The sequence below is a fragment of the Ovis canadensis genome, chromosome X (genome assembly GCF_042477335.2).
Source record: "Ovis canadensis isolate MfBH-ARS-UI-01 breed Bighorn chromosome X, ARS-UI_OviCan_v2, whole genome shotgun sequence".
Taxonomy (NCBI): Eukaryota; Metazoa; Chordata; class Mammalia; order Artiodactyla; family Bovidae; genus Ovis; species Ovis canadensis.
The window spans coordinates 91286677-91292835 of record NC_091727.1 but is presented as its reverse complement, the minus strand read 5'-3'; positions in this window follow the sequence as shown (position 1 = coordinate 91292835).

Genomic DNA, 6159 nt, shown 5'->3' with positions numbered 1-6159 from the left:
AACCATTCTCTTTGCCTTGGACTATACTGTTCAAATATTTACAAATTAACGTCTTCTTTGTATGATTAGAATTTACATATTAAGGGTAAATGTCCTTTTAAAAACATACTAATACTTTTCTATGAATGTCCATTGGTATCAGCCTTAAAAAATTAAAAGTAGAAAGAACAATAAAACAATTCAAATAGAGATCTCTCTAGGAATTGAAAATCTGATTTCACACTGCCCTCACCACACACACCAACCCACACAACAGCCAACTGTTTTTAATTACAAAATTCTGTCTAATACCATAGGTGATTTAATACTTTAATATCTATAAAATGAGAAAGATTGGCATGAAAATCCAAGAAATAGAAATTATGAATTCATTAAAGAAGATGTTATAACTGTATTCCCAGAGACTAGAGTCAAAACGAGTGAGAGAGAGATGCATTTGTTGCTGTAATCATGGTAATACTATAGCAAAGTGACTTATTTGGTATTTGCATTGGTTGGACATCAGAATATATCTGCCAGGTATGCTCCATCCACAAATGTATAACAAAGGATTTGAGATTTGTGTGATGAACAAGAGGATTTGCAACTAATTATCCCCTCTTTAGATTATTAATTTACTGTCTTCACCATATATTCAGATTATTCATATGGCCTTCACAAGTCTGTGCAAGCAATTGGAATAGTCTCATTCTAGAGTGTTATAATGAAGAATGAGAGTTGGTACTTAGTACATGAGATTATCTCATCCTTTACAAGTTAAAGCCGCTCAGTCGTGTCCAACTCTTTGTAACCCCATGGACTATATAGTCCATGGAATTCTCCAGGCTAGAATACTGGATTGGGTAGCCTTTTCCTTCTCCAGGGGATCTTCCCAACCCAGGTATCGAATGCAGGTCCCCCACATTGCAGGCAGATTCTTTACCAGCTGAGCCACAAGAAAGATGATTTGAAATGGAATGGGAATGAAAGGGATATATAGCCCCTCATTCTGAACACATGTCATACCAGACAATAAATCATATGTGCCTGTTGATCCTGGGAAAAGACCATCAAAATAAATGTTGTCATTACTGAATGGGGGCTGGAAATGCACCTGATCCGTATTTCCCTGGGCAACAGTATGTGATTAGTTATACATCATTTTTATTAATTCGATTTTTCAATCATTATTTTGTGTTTGCTATCAACATTACCCTAAAAAGGAACATTAGAGCTAATTATCTGTCAGATCTAGTTGCCTGGCATTTTGGGATACATTTGATCTTAACAGAATGTTGGGTACAATGTAAAATATAAGGTAATTTCTGGCTCACAAAGTGACTGTTGGGCAAATAGGAGAGGTGAATAGGGTGTGCTCTGGGTAATCTTTAGCCAAGTCGATCACTCCACAAACCCCTTTTCCTTTCACAGCATTAACACCTGCCATAGTGATTTGGAATATATAACCCTTCAATAAATATTTCCATAATGAATGAATGAATAAGACTGGCTCTCATGTGAACACTGAAGAAGGGTGGAAAACTGAAGGATCTAAGTTCAAAGCAATTGTAATGGGTTTTTAGCCGTTCCAGGAAGTCCCAAACAAATATTTACTGGAACAATTTTCGGAGCTTATGAAAAACACACACATGCACACCATGATGATGGTAGAGAAGTTACGGTAACACACAGCTAAGATCCAAAGTTTATTACATGCCAGCAGGCCCAATTTTAAGTGATACCCGAATCTGTCTATTGAACCCGATGATCACATTCTAGACTTAAAAGTAGCTTTACTGCTGAGCACTGAGATTTCCTTGTTATTGGCTTTTGGAATCAGGAGATTCTGAGTTGAGAGAAAATACACTCCCTGACAAGCTTGAATGATGAATTCTTTCAGAGCTTATCATTTAGGTCTTCCTAAGATCTGTGTGTTTGCTTTGTTTCTTAAGTCTTCCATATAGAAGAGAAATACTTTGTGTTCAGACTATATTAAGTTATATTTCTGTCGGAACACAGTTGTTTCATAAAGTCCAACTTGTCCAGAAAAGAACCTAGAGGTGGTGTTTCATAACAGAGTCCTAGGATCTGAGGTTCTGATCTTCGTACAGCTAAGAAGCTGTGAGGATAAGTCATAGTTCTCATTGGGTCTCAGTTTTCCTATCTGGAGCAGTGGTGGCCTGTATGAACTTAATGGATATGCTCTGATTCTAGTTCATTTGGGGAGTGAGTGCTACACACAAAATGGACAATGCATGAAGGCAATTATTCAGGTACTTCAAGCCTGAAAATCTCTTACCCTTCTCCTTTCCAGTGTCTAATTTGGATATAGCCATCTCTGATTTTATTTTTACAAGATTCAAATGTAACATTTGTCTCAGGTTAGTTTATCTTCCAAAAGCTTGACTTTTAAAATGTTTAAAACATTTTTCTTACTTCTTTGTAAATCACAACATTCTACTGCTTTGGGGAGAGGGGAGGAAGGTGATGGGATTTTTCATTTAGCTGTTTGGTAGGGGGAGTTTTCTATGGGGCTTATTCTGTGTGATAATTAGGAAAGTTAAACTCTGAATCTCCCTTGGAAAATCATATTATCACATTTCAGGGCACAAAGCAGTTTTCCCATCTGGTTGGTCATCATCCTACCCTTTAGCCAACACTGCCAAATTTCTTATCATCAAGGAAACTGACGGACCCTTGGACAATTCAGTTGAGCTTCAGAAATTCGATTCATTCCAGTGAGCAAAGCTATTAGCTGACAAGTGTATTTGGCTTCTAACTGATCATAAACTTCAGCCATAGTTTTATTGCTGGGCCACTGTGTCTCTAGTTGGTCAGATTGATTTTAACTGGAAACAAAAAACAAAGCCCTCAGTCCTGTAATATTTGTCTGACATAAATTTTGCAAGGGTAAAAAAGAGAAGCAAACATTTACTCAAAAACTTCCTCTGCTTTCCAGCCGTTTGAAGGGCTTATTAAAAGCCTTAGTGAATGCAAGGAAAACCCATCTACACTTTGCTTTCTGTTTTCTTCTGCCGTGTTACAGAAGGCTGTGGAAAAGGACATGTAGACTATCTTGTCCAAGCCATTTTCTTTAAAAAATTAAAAAAACAGGATGCCACAGAGATACTAAGGATTTACAGTGTAATTACATTTAAATGTTTAACTCAAAATTTTGAAACAAAAGCTATTTTATGTACTCTGAAAAGCAAGTACATTTTAACCAATAATCTGGATAATTTGAGAGCAGGGCTTATTGAAGGAATCTTACTCTTTTTAAATTACATTTATTCAGATAGAGACAATCTAATTGTTGCTTTGTGCAAATTTCTCAGAAAGTTGTTCAGTTCTACAACTCAAACAGTTCAAATATTATGAAATTTAAAAAATAAGTTTATTATTCTGTTCTTACATATTAAAATGAGGAAGGCTCTGACTGTGTTGATGGAGTTTGTGGTTTTCCAACTGGACTTTCTGAGCGTCTGTATACAGGGATGGATATTTGTACAAAGACAAGGTAAAGTCTTAGGGGTAAATAGACACTTTCTAGAGTGATTTATAACAGATGGCCAGGAAATGGGGAGTTTCACAAAATCTTGCCTTGTGTCTCCAAAAGAAATCTTTCCCCAGCTTTGATCCCTTATCAGGAGGCAAACATTTTCCTATGGCAGTAAGACTGTGGGTTTTTCTGAGTTCTGCTTTGTTTTGGTCTTCAATCACACTGATTCTTTCCAATTTGCTGATGAAGGAGGATCTGAAGACAGTGGGGGACCATTCCCTAGAGGACAAGGTGCCCTCAGATTTTGCCTCCATGTCTCTGCTAACTCTCCATGTAACCTTAAACCAGTCCCTTCTCTGAGACCCAGTTTCCTCATCTGAAAAAGAAAGTAGTTAGACTTAGCCTTGCCAGTCAAGAAAACAATTGAATAAAAAGGAGCTTACTACTGGGGAAACCTGAAATCCACTTTGATTTATAAAAAGTAGTAAATCATCTGCAAAGTTGACATGTTAATGATAATTAATAACAAATTATTTTCAACAATCCTCACACCTGTTCTGTGACACACAAGTGAAAACATTTGGACTACAAGTTCTATTGTTTCTTTCAGCTTTAAAAAAAAAAAAGTTTCATGCTTTTCTTTCCCTCATCTTTATTCCAGCTCCTAAACATTTTAATTGTATAAATCCATTTACACAAAGAGTATGAGTAATTTCTGGTAGTCCTTATGTGGTAACAGATTGTCTCTAAAAATACAACTTATGGAGTGCTCATTGTGTGCCGAGCATTTGAGCAGATGCTGTGCACATCTAAAACAAATCCACAAGTTCCTGAAGGCCTAGTGCTGGGACCAGACTCTGTTGGGGGGAAATGAAAATATCGGCTCCTGTATGTTGGGGAGACATAACATATACACCAGAAGTAAGACATAGCTCTTGCCCTCAGGGAATATAAAACTAAGTTGGGAAGATGAGCTACTCGTCCTTGAAAAGGAGAGGAGAAATCAGGGTCACAAAAGAAAAAGATCAATGCAGATTAAATTGGAATTAGCTGAGAAGGCTCATGGGAGAAGGCAGGGCACAAAAAAAGAGCTGCGGATTGGGAAAAGGCTTGGGGAGTCAGCAAGCTTGACAATGTAATGACAAATAAGCCTGTGAAGAAAACAAATTTTTACTGCAGTGGTGGAGGGGTGGGGATAAATTGGGAGATTGGGATTGACACATACACACTACTATATATAAAACAGAAGTTGCTCAGTTGTGTCCAACTCTTTGCGACCCCATGGACACCAGGCTCCTCCGTCCGTGGGATTTTCTTGGCAAGAGTACTGGAGTGGGTTGCCATTTCCTTCTCCAGGGATTCTTCCCAATCCAGGGATCGAACCCAGGTCTCCCACATTGTAGACAGACGCTTTACCATCTGAGCCACCAGGGAAATCATATATATATATATATATATATATATACACACACACATAACTAATAAGGACCTACTGTACAACAGAGGGAGCTCTACTAAATACTCTGTAATGACCTATATGGGGAAGAGAATCTAAAAAAGAGTGAATATATGTATTGCATTGGCCAAAATGTTCATTTGTTTTTTTCCATAAGATGTTATCGAATACATATATGGAAGATATGTATAACTGACTCACTGTGCTGTACACCTGAAACTAATAGAACATGGTAAGTCAACTATACTGCAATAAAAATTAATTTAAAAAAGTAAAAGGCAATGGGATGGGATAAAGATGCTGCCCATATTGACATATGATATAGCAATTTATTTGAAAATTCAAGAAGAGTAACAAATGATAAAAACTGTGAAAGATAGTGAAGAAGAGTGTGGAAAACTGGCTTGATGCACCTTTTGATGATTTGAAAGCCACAGTTAAGAAATTTGGACTTGATTTCACAAATAACGCAAGGTTCTTCAAGCAAAGTAAAAATTGTACAAGTGTAGCTATTTGTATAGGACTTCCCTGGTGGCTCAGACAGTAAAGCAACTGTCTACAATGCGGGAGACTCAGGTTCGATCCCTGGGTTGGGAAGATCCCCTCGAGAAGGAAATGGCAATCCACTCCAGTACTATTGCCTGGAAAATTCCATGGATGGAGGAGCATGGACAGAGGAGCCTATTCCATGGGGTCGCAAATAGTCGGACATGACTGAGTGACTTCACTTTCCTAATAGGGCTTTATAAAGCATTTAACATGCATTTCCAACATTAATCCCTGCATTACCATTTGAAATGATTATATTTGGGCTACAATGATGAAACCTAGATTAGCTTTGGTATTTACCCTGGTGACCCAGTGAGTGTAGGCTGGGGCCTTCTACTTCACCAAGTCAGCACAGAGACATGCTCCCAAGCAGGCAGGCACTCTGCAGCCCACATGCTGAGATTTGAAACCCAGCTCTGCCACTTACACACTGTGTGACCTTGGGCAAGTTGTGAAACCTCTTTGGGCCTCAGTTTCCTTATCTGAAACAAGGGAAGAAGGATCACATTTGCCCTAACAGTGTGGTTATGATAATCAGTGACTCACTATTTGCCAAATAAAGCAAAAAGTGGCAAAGGTGTACTTTGAAATCAGTCCTGACTGACTTGAAACCCATGTCTTGCCCACTCTATCACTGGGTCTCCCTGGATAAACAGAGTGAGTCATCTTGCAGAAA